This window comes from Pteropus alecto, unplaced genomic scaffold, assembly GCF_000325575.1.
Source record: "Pteropus alecto unplaced genomic scaffold, ASM32557v1 scaffold61, whole genome shotgun sequence".
Taxonomy (NCBI): domain Eukaryota; kingdom Metazoa; phylum Chordata; class Mammalia; order Chiroptera; family Pteropodidae; genus Pteropus; species Pteropus alecto.
In genome coordinates this window covers 16,957,972-16,972,619 of record NW_006434835.1, presented here as the reverse complement: position 1 = coordinate 16,972,619, position 14,648 = coordinate 16,957,972, and the positions used below count along the sequence as shown (strand labels likewise).

Here is a 14,648-nt window from a genome sequence, read left to right as displayed (position 1 = left end):
CTAGTTTTAGTTTGAAACATTCTTTCTTCGGATACATGCACAATTCAAACAGGTCTAATATTGCTCACTTGGGATCCGTTTGATCTCCCAAAGAGAGTATCACATGTTAATATCTTTATCCATTTATGTACTGGCTGCAACTTTCACAGGGTAATCTGATTCCCTTATCTCCTAGGTCTTAGGGAAGCAAGGTAGTAGTTACTTCACTGAATGGAGCAATAATGTGTGTGTTAGGAAAAGAATTAAAAAGTATAAACAAGGACGGATTAAAAAATATTTTATGTATGAAACTGTTCCATATCATTAAGTTAGAAAGTTATATAACTCGCTGTCAATTTAAAATAACTAGTATTAACAAATGAATTCAGCAAAGTTGCAGGATAAAAATCCACGTGAAACTACTGCAAGCCAATGTACTATGGGGCCACAGCTAGAAAATGCATTAGAAGAGACCCCATTTATAATGCTGACAAAAAAATTCAATAAGTGGGTATTAATTTAAATCAGAAAATTAGAGGCTTATTCAAAGATGACATAAAGTCTGACGGCAGAATTAAAGAACGATGAATAAATGTAGAAATATAACTTGCTCCATGCTGAGAAAACTAAATATAGTAAAGATGACAACATTCCCTAAATTATTATGTAGATTAAATAAAATACTGATTTTACAGATCTAAATATTGGTACTAAAACACATGTTTGAAAAGTAGAAAAAATACCAAAGGAAAATGCTGCAGTTATAATAGTGGTTTCAAACTATTAAATTTTAAATGATTACAAAAAAATTATTTTTAAAAGATAAGAATTAGTTGAAATTAAAAAAACTCAAAATAGAATTCATTCATAAATACATATAAAGGGTTAATACATGATAAGCCAGAAGCAATCCTACTGCAGAGGAAAACATACTAGTAAGTGACAGAAGAATGAACAGAAATGCAAAGAGCTAAGTTAGAGCCATACGCATAGCCTAGAGTGAAACTATATGTGGAAGATAACAGAACGGCATATTTATTCCAACTATGGAAGAGACAGAACTTTATAACTGCCAAAAAAGTAGAATATTATCACAGACAAGATATTTTCAAATATAAAGAAAATTTCTGTTCCCTAAAACTATCAAATACACCAATATAATATTAAATATCTAAAGAACAGAGAGAGCAGAATAGCTAAATGTGACAAATGTGATATAAGGTCGCTATCCGTGGCAAATAGAGTCAATAACCAGATTTTACTTAAAAAAGAACACAAACCCTGGAAAAATATACTTGTCAAGGCAAAGGCAATGAAAGATCATTTTAAGGTATCATTGTGAAACTATTAACTTCGCAAAAATAAATTAAAATGACAGAAATCCAATTAGGCCAGGGTTGGAGTTCACAAAGCTCCCACCTATCTCTTCATTAGAAAATCTCACACTTTCTGGTTATGTTTTTTGAGCCTTGACTGGTTACATATGGTCAAGAACTCACTTTCTATGCATTCCAGTAATGAATCTGTGTTTTATTCTCTTGTCCCTTGGTGCTTTGCTGCCATCACAGATCTCTAACAACTATGGCATCATCTTACTCTTGCAAGATATCAATTACTGTAACCAGCCTCTTTCTGCCAGCTTGAATGCCTAGCCATTATCTGGTACTGTTATCTTTTTAGATTGACCATCCTACCCAATGAAACGCTTTCGTTTCCAAGGCAGGGTTCTGGGCCTGACCCATCCCCCGGAAAACTGAGTCTTAATTAATCATGGAGATGATTTCCATATTGTTGAGAATACTATAAATTGTTCAAATCTTCCTGAATCAATTTGAAAATATGTAACAAACTGTGCTTATCCTTTGACCCAATTATTCTATTTGGGAGAATTACTACAAAGAAATAATGCAAAAGAAAACTACAGGAATTAATACTATGAGCTATTCATGGCAGCATGATTAGAAATAAGAAAAGAGAGAAAGGGAAGGAGGGAGAGAGGGAGAGAAGGAGGGAGGGAAGGTGGAAAGTAAGAGAATTTGAATAACTAATGGTATGAGAAGGACTGATAAAACTATGAAATATTAACATAATTGAATGTTCAATGACCACTTAAAGACGGCAACTCTGTAAACCACATATACATGATGACAGTTTGAGGAATGGTACAGTGATATTGGAAGTGAAAGGGTTTGAGAATTATTTGCCTGAACCCCCAAGCTCACTCCAAAACCTAGACTATCTAGTATTTTTTCTGTACCTTCCACTACCCTCACCCCCGCTAAAAAAGTTTTCCTTTATTTTTCACCATAGTTTAATTTTTTTAGATAAACAATATCTAAAAATTGTTATAGCTTCTCTGCTTCTAAATGAGTGACTAAACACATGCCAACATGTTTCCAAGCTTTGCACAAGTCACGCACAGTTCAATTTTTAAAACACTGGCATTCTGACAGAGGTCAGACATTCAACCTTGCTTACCCTGCTCACCTCGCTGTAAGGACTACTACCAAGTTCAAACCTATCCTGGCCTTGAACCAATGGGAATTTAGCTGGCATATCAGGAGCCTTTTCCCCAATCAGTGAACAATGCAGAGAGAAGCAATGAGTGCATGGAGTAGGAGAACAGATTCTACTTTGAATCCAATCTGAGTTTCAATCCAAACTCTACTTAATATCTGATTCTAACATGTTTTTGACCTTTTTTGATCTTCAGATTTCTCATCTATAAAAAGGGACACTAATATCTACTTCTCTGGACTCTTAGGAGCACAATATCTGCTCAATAAGTGAAATTTCTTAATTACTACTCTTAGTATTAGTATCCAGTATTCAATATACATTTAGTCCCTGAACTACCCATATAGGCATCAGTCTGCACTCACTCTATGCAACCTTTAGTATATATGGTCAAAAGCATGACTGGTTCTCATGCTAGTTACCTACTGAGACTAAAACCTCGTTCTGCACCTCAGATCACTTGACAAGGGTGCTAAATTCCTCACTCACAGAACTTGACCCTATTTATAAAATCTCTTGCATTTCTGCAGAAACTCCCTCCTGACATTGCAACCCCTTGGAATGGAGTCTATAGAACGCTAGCATGATTCTCATGGTCTCTCTCTGGAATAATGTAGTTGTTAGGCTGGTTCCCACTCTGCACAAGTCTTGATACTTTGTCTTCCTCATGAAGAGAACCCAAAAGCCCAAACAATTTATGACATTTCACAAGCCTACAGTACATTCATTCTTTGACTTAATGACATGAGTTAAAATCTGCAAATCTGTTAGTTTGACTTTATAGTTCCAGGTCTCCCCTCTGAAACTACAGAGAAAAATCCTCTGTTCTATATGAAGTCCTTCAAATTATCTAAAATCAGAACACGTACCTTAAGTTGTCTATTTTCCTACATAAACAGCCCTAGTTCTTTAAACATACTTGGTAGAAACTCAGGTCCCTCATTATTCTAATCACCTTCCACTGGTTAGTTCTCCTTTTCGCCTACATGCATTTTAGGGCACAACACCTGGAATTACAGTACTTAAAACCCCGGAAACGGGTTTTGGAACTATCACCTCCTTTGTTCTAGAAAAAGCACTTCTATTAATGGAGTCTTGTATTACATGAGATGTTGACAACTTCTTCCCAAATCCTTTTTGTATGAATCCAAAATCCCCTAAATCTTTTTTACATGAACAGTTCTAAATACTTCTCCCTATATCTTACATTTATTTGTATAGCTAACAGGTTGGGTTTTTTTTTTGGTTGTTTTTTTTTTTTTTAAGTGTAAGAGTGTGAAATAGAATATAATAATCACTGGACTATGAATCAGAAAAACTAACTTGTTTCCAATCATTCATTCATTCAATAAGTATTTGTTGAGCACCCACTCTGTTGTCGGGCCCTATGCTAGGTGTTAGAGCTATAATGATGGACATGTAGAGAGGAAGACGGGTAAACAAACCAACAACTACAATACATGTTATAAGGCTTTGTTAGGGGAAGTAAAGGGTATTTATTATGGGAGCATGGAGGAAATGCAGCTGACCCAGACTTAGTCTGGAAAGGCCTCCCACAGATATCCTGGCTTTGCCACTCCTAATGGGTGACTTAACTCCCAAAGCTTTCATTTCCTCGCCTGTAAAATGAGAGGACTATGGAGGAAACCTGGTAATGCCCATCAAAATTACAAATGCATTTATCCTTCGACCTAGCAATATTACGTCTGGGAATTTGTCTTACAAAAATACCAGCATGCACAGGAAATAATGCACATTCAAAGTAACCCACCTGCAGCACTATTATAAATAGCAAAAAATTTGAAACAAACCGTGTCTTATAGAGGATGATTAAGGAAGCTATGATATATCCACATAATAAACTACTAGGCAACTGCGAAAATAATAGAAAAGAAAGCAGGAGTTATACAGTGGCACGAAAAGATTGCCAAGACACATTTGTTAAGTAAAAAAAAAAAAAAAATGCAGAGTAGTGTATACAGTATGCCACCTTCTGTATAAGAGTGAGTGAGAGAGAGGAGAGCGAGAGAGAGCGAGAGAGGAGAGAGAGAGAGCGAGTGTGTGTGTGTGTGTGTGTGTGTGTGTGTGTGTGTGTGTAAAGAAAATCCTGGAAGAATATAAGAAGCTGATAAAAGTGATTACCTAGAGCAGACTGTAAGGAATGGGATACAAAGAGATGGGGATGGGAGTAAGTTTTTTTCAATTATACCTGTCATATAAACATATTACCTACTAATTTACATTAATTTTAAGGTTGGACTACTTGATTTCTAAAGCTCTTCTACTCTTAACAATCTATAATTACATGACTTAACCTACGTTCAATTTGTAATAATATAGTCAAATATTCATGTGATTCTTTGTTTATTTGTAAGGATGCTTAAGTTTATAATTTTTTAAATTGAATCGTTAGGTCAGACCAACATGACTATCTTAAAACAATGAATTCCGCAGCTAAGACAATCTCCTCTTTCTATCTATATTTAGATATTTCAAGGCTTCTAACGTCATTGAAATTTAATAAAGATTTATTGAGTACCTACCCTGCAGGCCAGGAAGGGCTCCCTGTCCCTACTTTCTTATGCAAGTTCAACAGAAAATACTGTGAAACCATGAGCCAGTAACACCTAAGTATCAAGCATCCATTTAGTTAGAAGACTCTCTGTTAAAGGAACCAGTATTTTTTCACATCATTTTTAATCAAAGCAAGGTCCTGATTGACATAAGGCCCCATTTTAATTGTTTTAGGGCTGGAAAACAAGAGGTTCTGATGGATACTAGAGCTAATGTGAAAGCAAACTTACTTTCCTATCTTTATATAAAATCTGAAATTTAACTATGGCCATGCCACCCTGAACGTGCCCGATCCCATCTGATCTTGGAAGCTAAGCAGGGTCGGGCTTGGTTAGTATTTAGATGAGAGACCACCTTGAAATACCAGGTGCTGTAGGTGTTTAAAAAATATATATGAAATTTAAAAAAATAAATTTATAAGGGTAGCATAGCAAGGGGAAAATATATATAGAAGGCTCAGGAATGAGGAAAATATCACGTCATAGTAGATGAAAAACAATGATATCCAATATCCAATATTCATACAGCATTCGGCAGTTAAGAATATGTTTTCACATACCACATGATTCTTCCAAAACCCAGGAAAATAGAAAGCTAAATAGTGTTATCCTAATTTCATGGTGAGAAAATAGGTTCAGAAGCTGAGTAACTTACTCGGAATTACACTAAATAGCAAATGGCACATCTGGGCTTTAACCCTTGTCATCCCAGATAACAAAATCACTCTACTCTGTCATGCGCCACTTGGTTAGCTATATATGTCATTTACACATGAATATGTCCAGAGGTAAACCAGAAGATATCTCTATCTTAAAGAATAGAGATCTGAAAGAAATATAATCCCCGTGGAGCAAACCCTGAACTAGAAGCATACCTATCTACTTCAAGTCCAAAATTAAATATTCTGATAGGTGATACCTTAGGAAAGACAGTAAGGACATGAAAACAACAGCTAAAATAGAAACTACAAGAGGTAATTAACTTTTTTCAAGGACCTGAGTTCTTTGTGCCAGATAGAAGCACTCTGTCATTTGGCCATCTCTTGATTACTATCTTTTACTCATGTATTAGGAGTTAAGAAGTTATAAGTAATTCTTGTTAACGAAGACAGGTAAAAATTATCCCAAGATTATCTCTGAACACTAGAGACTAAAATACCCTGCCTTACGTGTTATATCTGTGGCTCTGCCAACTCATCTGGGGACACCTTCAAATTCCCAAATCTTTCTATAAAATAATTCTAACTTATTAAACACATACACAGAGACAAATCAAAAACAAAACAAAACAAAAAAACACCACAGAGCTTAACAATGATAACTACTAGGTAATTTCAAAATAAAAATTATTGGCACTGAAAGTAATCTACTGTGACTAAATTTTTTAACAGTTTTTAACTATATTGTACTAAGTATAAAATCAGACCCAATGTGCCAATATGTAATAACTGGAATATTAGCCTTCTTACTCATAAGATTTGAAGTCAGAGGAACCAGACTGAAGTCTCAGCTGAGCTACGTACTACTAGTTATACATTAAAAGTGTTTCCTCTTTTGTAAAATAAGGCTAATAAAAATAACTATCTGGTTTTTTTTCTTCATAGGGTAGTTTATTGTAAACTTCAAATGTTAATTATAGATTTCATCATCTAGTATAATACCTAGGAATCTAACATTTGGGCCATGGCCCAAAATCTGATTGTGAAGAAATATCCAATAGAGTGTCTATGGCCATGCTACCCTGCAGAAGCCCAATCCCGTCTAATCTTGGAAGCTAAGCAGGGTTGGGCCTGGTTAGTACTTGAATGGGGGACCACCTAGGAAGACCGGGTGCTGTAGGCGGGGAAAAAATAAGTAAGTAAGTAAATAAATAAATAAATAATGCAGATAAATAAATAAATAATGCGAAAATTAGTCCCTAAAGCTGTATTTTAAAATTACTTAGCAATTATCAGGGAATTTGTTAAATTCACTTCAGGGCCTCCTGCATTTAGAATGGTGATTGGAAGTTAAAGATGGTCAAGACATACTTGTTAAGTGGAAAAATATATCTGGTTCACAGTGATTTTCCCTTTTGTATTGAGATATGTGTTATTTCTCCATAGGTTTGAGTCTCCGGGCTTTCTTTCCTTCTAGGCGCAATATCTGAGGTGTCGGTTTGATCAGAACCATCACAGCCCAGTGCCAACGATGGGTATTCAGCAAGTACGCATAACAGGAATGAAGATGGGATCTCTCCTCACTGCATCCCAGACTTGGGCCTGGAATGTGGAATGATATTTTGACTATTTAACAATCTTTGCCCCTTTTGTTTAAAAAAAAAAAAAAAGGAAGGAAAGAAGGTAGGAAGGAAGAGAGAGAGGGAGGGAGGAGGAAGGAAGAAGGGAGTAAGGGGAGAAAGAAGCTGAATTCATTAATTTTTGATAACCTAGTAGGACAGGCGCTGTTCTAGACACTTGGGGTACAACAACACTAAAAGAAAGAAGCTGCCTTTTCTCTTAGTGCTTAAGATTTGTCCTATCAAGGAAGATAGACACACACACGTGAGCATAGCCTATTTGTCAAAGGTTATAAAGTGGCTGCAGAATCAGACAAGGTGGACTAAAATTACAGTGAGTACAGAAATTATTTTTCCAACTTGGCCCTGAAGATCCAGAGGGCAACTTAGGAATGAAACATTTAATTGCTTCCTTTAGAGCAGTGGCTCTCAAGGTTAGCTGTACATTGAAATCACCTTGAGAGTTCTAACAACTATAAGTGCCTGGGTTCCCTCCCCACTATTCTGATTTAATTGGTCTAGAGTATAACCTAGGCATTGGGAGGTTTTAAAGCTCCCCATGTACAGCCAAGGTTGAGCACCACTGCCTTAGAGCAGCTAGGAGTTAAATAACACTCTGTCCTACAAAAGTCTCTCACTTGGGAGAACAGAATCGCAGAAGCCCAACTGCAGGGGATCCTAACAGTAAGCTTTAAGGCAATCGCTGGAGCCCTGCCATACAGAACTATTGTAGTCACTACCTTATACACCCAAATGGCAAGTTTCAGTGGAATACTAGTCATTTATTATCCTAAACATCTAGATGAGAAAAAGCTAGAAGAAAACAAACAAAAAAGAGAATCTTTTAAGTACTAGTGAATAATTACATGGTACATATTCTGTTTTCTGAGAATTTTCTTAAACATTTTTTATTTGTAATGTTATAGAAAAATCAGAAAATACAAACAGAAGAAAAACATCACCCACAGTCTATATGTATATAAATCATACCTTTTTCCTGTGTGCATACACACACACATACACACACACACACAAGCTTTATACAAAGTAACAGGCTATTTTTAGTTAACAATATTTTGTGATGGAGACTGCCAATTAAGATGACAGATTAAACTGCAGAAGGCAATAGCGATGAGAAGTAAATTCCCATTTGCTTCTTCACAGTGAGAAATGCCACGGGGAAGATAGAGGTACTAAGTTCTGAGGAAGCTGAGGTCAGAGGCAGGGCTGAAAAGAGCTGTATTGATTCAGTCTGTAGAAGGTTGTGGAAGAGTAAGAGCCCTCCTATGATTTCAGGCCTAAGAAACTTTATGTACTCAACAGCCTCGGCTTCCAGCGATTCATCAAAATGCTAGTTTAATTTTCCTAAAGTATCCAGCGACTTCTGCCTCAAGAAAGTACATGCTTATGCCCTGGATCTCACTACAGGCCCACAGTCTCTTCCCAGATTCTGAGATGGCTGTTTGTTCTATGACCTTAGTTCTTTGATGGGTTCATGAAAATCTGTCTGTTCAGCTTTTTTCTTGTGGTAAGGATGGTACTTATACATGAGCACCTAGAGTGTAAGCAGCCAGGCTTCGTCCCCAGGCAAGAAACCAAAAATTTATTCTCTGGAGTAAAGACCTACTGACACTGGCATCTGAGGATCTCCCAAAGAAAAAGACGGCTCACTGCCTGATATCCCCATAGGTTAAATCTTCAATCAACAAGCGCTCCCTCCACACACACACACACGCACACACACGCACACACACACACAATCTCCCCTTTCTTTCAAACACACAAACACACAGCTTCTATTCAGCCCTTTAGTATCCTCTTAAATATAAAAGAAATAATACAAAAAAAGAACTCAAGAGAAAACAGAATATCTAAATAAAAACCCAGAATATCTTAAAAATATGATAGCAACATTTTAAAATTCAATGGAAAAATTTAAGATAAAGTCAAAGAAGTCCCCCAGACAGAAGAATCAAAAAAGCAAAGAGAACCAGGGGAGACATAAGAAAATAAAAGGAAAAAAAAAATCAAATCCATAGTCCAATATCCAACAAACTGGGGTTCTAGAGAAAAAGAACAAAGAAAATGGAATGAAAAAAAGATTCAGAGAAAAAATAAAATTTCTTAGAACTGAAAGACAGGAGCCTCCATATAGAAAGGGTCCAATAGTCACTTTCTGTTTATCCATGCCAAAAAAAAAAAAAAAAAATGAACAGGCAAATAAACTATAATGAACTATATGTGTAGTTTTTTCCTTTAAACAGCAAGGTTGGTCTCTGCTAATTAAGATTTTCATAAGTTGATATTAAAATTAATTTTGCATTCTGGAGAAAAATGTATCAGGAGATAGCTGAAACATGGTGGCAGAGCAGAGGAAAACCAGGTCAAGGTAAATGTTTCTTTTTCCTAATTTAGAAGGTAGGTAGGTGATTAAAAGTTGACTTAATATGAAGCCATCAGAATCAATTCAAGAAACTATGTTGGAGTCCAGGAAGAATCATTTATTGGAAATTCATAAGAGCACTTTAATAAACACTTTTTTGACATTATTAATTTGAAGAGGGAAAAAGTACATCTTAAATTCCTATACTGCTATTTTCTGCATAAGTTTTACAGTAGTTATATAACAACCACAGGACTAGGAAAAAAAACTAAGGGTCTTGAAAACATCTTTCAACATTCTCCTTCCTTCAGACAAAAGAACACCTCAACTGGCCACAAGAGTAACTATTTGCCATGTGAGACTTCAAAAAAAATGTTAACCCTGAAACAGGTGTCCACATACATTAAGTAAGTATTTATAGATAAACTTGTCCACCTGAAAAGTGAAAACTGTAACATGTTTACTTTAGGGTCTAAATAAATTCACTGTGGTTAATAAATAATAACATGAAATTAATTTAAGAAGGAAGAAAAAAAGACTGTTCTATGAACTCAAAAGGGTATTTGGTTTTTAAAACCCATGTCAAGTCTATCCCTGCACTCAGGGACTATGTCAACGTGTTATAACACTGGATCATACCCTATTCTTAGATATGAGCTTCACGCAGATATATTCAAAATACTTCCATTTGTCTAAGCTCTAAATCATTTTTTTTTTTTTGCACTTGGGCATATCCTATCTACAATTTACAGATGGACAAGCTCATTTGAAAATTGACTAATTAAAATATATTGATCATAAAATATGTACTGTTATCTTTTTTCCTTAACACATCCTAAAGCTAATCTTAGTTGAAAATGTGTATGTACTTATCCTTGTACAGCATAAGACAAGAATATAATTCAATGAAACCTTTACAAAATGTCAGATTAATTACATTTTTTCAGTGCAGATGGATTTAAGGAAATCATCTCTGAAAACAGTACTTCATTTAAAGTAAAATAAAGACATACTCTTCCCTGATAAGTCAATGTGTAGGGATGCCAAAATATTAAAACTGCCATATACTAAAGATGCTATGATATGAATTTTTAAAGTAAATAACGAACGGCTTGTGATGATCTTAAAGCGATGCCTTAGAAATGCTAAGGTTCTCTTTGCGGAGTCCAACAGGAAGGATCTACAACACGATACACAAGAAATAAACTTCCAGTCATTGGGGCTAAAAATCTAGAATTCTAGAGGAATCATTAATACATGACTGAAGTAAAATGTTAAATATTCATTCATTTACCTAACATTTATTAAGTACGTGCAATATGTAAGTTTTCAACTATATCTGTCTCTGAAAGTCAAGTTGGTATGAAATTAATCAGACCAGCAAATTTTACCTTTCCCTCAACACAGGTCAGCATGACATTTCTCTAAAATGACTTCTTTATGAGGTTTTGAAATTCAGTGCCATAAAAGTCAGATGCATAAATCACTTCTAAAGAATACATTAGTAACATACCATACACTGTGCGATGACTTCATGTTTTGGTGGACTTAAAAAGATTTACTGTTACTTGAGTTAAACATTAACAAAGATAAAACACACACTCACACACACACACACACACACACACACACACACACACACATTTATCTCTTTGCCCAATAAAGCTTAATATGCACCTTAAAACAATTTATATTTATGTATTTGTGAGCACAATACAAGTTATTCATCCCAAACCGAAATTTGGTATTTAAAATGTTCCCTATGCTATTTCGGACTGGAAATGACATTTAAAAGCAGTATTCAAGTTAGGAAGCGCTCCTAAGTAGGGAAGTTGAAAAGTGTCATTTCTTGTGAAAATGTATTGGTGCTTTTCTCTTATTGTTTCCTTACTATCACGCTTCATTCTGCAACAGTAATCTTTTCATATTTTTAAGTAAAAACAAAAAAGAAATTAATTTAATTTGCTTCTAATACTACACTAAGTAAAATGACACTGGGAGCACCTGAATACACATTCTATCTTTAAAATGAATTACACAGGACTGGGAAAGTGTCTCCCAAAATGGGAACACTTAAGGTTACCTTAGGTTTCCCCTCTAACAGACTGTGAGAAAGAAGAAAGGCTTCTCAGACCAACTTTTCATGGACCATGGACCATGGTCCCTAAAGTACTGCCCAGTCCTGTCAGTCAACAACTTGGCTCCCAGGATCCCTTCAGTGAATAAAAATCTCTAGGATTACTCTCTCCAGCAACAGATTAAAATGCTGATAGCACATGTATAAGGCTATCTCTATCTCTTCATGAAACTAACCAAAATGAAGACACCCAAGGGCACTTGGGTGATAAAAATCTTTCCTTCCACATACCCGCAGCTCCCTGAAGACCTGTAATTCTAGAAAGGAGGAAAGGAATTGCCTGAGCTACAGACCCCATGCGAGTTCTACTTTCAAATACAATTTATCACAAAAACACTGATGGGCAAATTCTATCAATAAGCTTCTACAATGGTTTACATCTCTCATCAGGGTTGAGGCTTGCTCTCAGGCTGTTCTAGTCAAAACCACCAGTTGTATCTGAGATGTCCTTTGCACACTACTTCAACAAATGACAGCTCTCCCTCCCAAGCCTAGCTCTGCACATTCTACGGAGGCCTTTCCAGGCCTATTCTTCTAATTGGTTTGGTAGTTCCCACTACTTTTTTACCTTTAGACCCTCTCTAAGTCTTTAGCACAATTATAAAAATCTGTATGGTTGCTGCTGTGTCTCTATCACTTATGTGTATAAGAATAGCTATCACAGCCCTTGAGTCAGAGAAAAAGACAGCCACGCCACTCAAGGCACATCTTGGACCACCTTGCACCCAAGAAAAGGCAGGACACCTTTAAGGTAACCAAATTCTTGGTTAGAACCAAGTGCATAATAATGAAGTTTTACTTAAAATAGGTAGGTTTGTCTTCTTCATTATCAGTTCAGAGAAAGGGAGGGTGGACTATGTGTTTTACTTTCTAATTTTCCTTACTATCTGCCTAACACAGGATACTGTACTCAATAAATACAGATCACCAAATGACCAAATATATACACACAAGTAAAGAAACATCATCTGTTTCAAAGACGGCCACTTTCTAAAGCTGGGACAAAAGCAAGAGTTCGATATCTGGTTACTTAAAGCTCAATCAGACCTCAGAGACACAATTACAAAACTCTGAGAAAATAGAGCATAATATTTGTTCATCAATCTCCCAGAAACAATGAGAGAATATGTCCAACAGCAAAATATATCAATAATCTCAGAAAAATAAGAGGCTAGGTCATCTTCCAAGAGGAAGAGAGGGTAGTCAGGACTGGATGCACAGGGAAAATGGAAAATATTTATTAGTCACTGAAGAAAATGTACTAAAGAATTGATAAGAAATTATTGTCAAGTCATAATAAAAGCCCAAAATGAAATGAGAATTATAACTTTGTAATGGCCAAATCAGTATGGTTCCAGAAATTTCTGCTAAAACGCTCTACCACAGGCTGCAAAAAGCAGAAAAGCATGCGGTAACTGTGGCAGTAGACCAAACACGTGGTTCAGAGGGCCGTGAAGGCGGCACAGAAGTAGCGGGACCTTGGTATAGGGCTGGCAGGGAACCAGCAGTCTCCAGGAGTGAATGGCCAAGGCAAAGGTCCAGCTCCACAGATCTGGATGGAAGAGGCAGCAATTGAGCACTTTGCAAACAGAGAACACTACCAGCAGAGAAGTGATGATCAAGTACAAGGCAGAGCAAAAAGGGGAGGTGAGGAGTAGAGATGGTGGTGGAAAGAATCTAGCAGGGTGGAGAATAATGAATGGATCATCATCTCACATGCCAAAATTGGTAAGGAGGACGGCACAGGATGGAGAAAAGACATGACCCAGGTACTGAGGTCATCTGGTAAAGTGGGAGTAAGTCCTATGTTGGACAGAGTCAGCAATGATTAGATGAAGGGAAAAGTGCAGGTGGACAAATGATTATGTTTTAATGCATTATCAACAAATCAGGAGAAGTGAGAAAAGATGAGGCCTCCACAGAGGAAGGAAGAATCAATTTTCACTTAGGACAAGAGGGGAAGCTACATAAAGGAGCAGAGAAATGACTTAAGAATGAGGAGATAGATCTCTAGATGAAAGAATATCTCTAGTCATCATAATGCTGACTGCATTAATCAAGCTTAGATTCTACTAGTAAAATATTCTGAAAGCCTTCGAGCTGAAGTTCCACAAAAATAACAACTACCAAACACCTCTCAGCTCTTATTTTCTGAGGACTTAGATGCTAGGCACTATATCAAGTGGCACATGCATTATTTCATCTCCTTACAAGTAGACTATGAGATAGGTATTACATTCATTTTAGAGAAGAGGATACAAAGGCATAAATAGGTTACAGAACTTGCCCAATGTCAGTCGGTGAGAAAGCTGGAACCCAGGGGTAATTTGATGGCCTGTGCTATTCTTAACCACTAAAAGGATTGAGATGGCATAAAGTATTCCCCCTCCCACATTTCTGCTCGTCATTCTTTTATCTTTAAAACATTTCTTTTAAAGCTATGCATTTCCAATTCTCAGCCACATAAGAGAGCCAGCACCGCTTATTTATCTGAACTGCACTGAGAACACACTGGAGCGTCCTTCCAGGAATGCGACGCTTTTAATCTAAAACTCAAAAATGCATTGTGCTGAAGAACAATTGCTCTTCACTTTCAAAGTACTGATATCAGAGTAAATGGCTTGGGTTCCCCCCAGCCCCGACAGCGATATGCCATGGTCACATCAGGAAATCTTAGGCAGCACTTATTGTTTAGTCTCAAAATTTGTTTCCTTTCCCCCAAAGAAAATAAACAGCTCTAGGTTGTCTCCGCTGTGTTACTATTCACCTCATTACTAAAAA

The 14,648-nt window shown here is 36.4% G+C and overlaps 1 protein-coding gene and 2 pseudogenes across 1 annotated transcript in view; 2 read left to right on the top strand and 1 right to left on the bottom strand.

The window, feature by feature from the left end:
• Positions 1-14,648, bottom strand: part of BABAM2 (BRISC and BRCA1 A complex member 2) — a 349,865-nt gene that overhangs the window by 190,119 nt on the left and 145,098 nt on the right. The window lies entirely within an intron of this gene.
• On the top strand, positions 5,331-5,449 carry LOC112478667 (annotated as a pseudogene).
• On the top strand, positions 6,793-6,911 carry LOC112478511 (annotated as a pseudogene).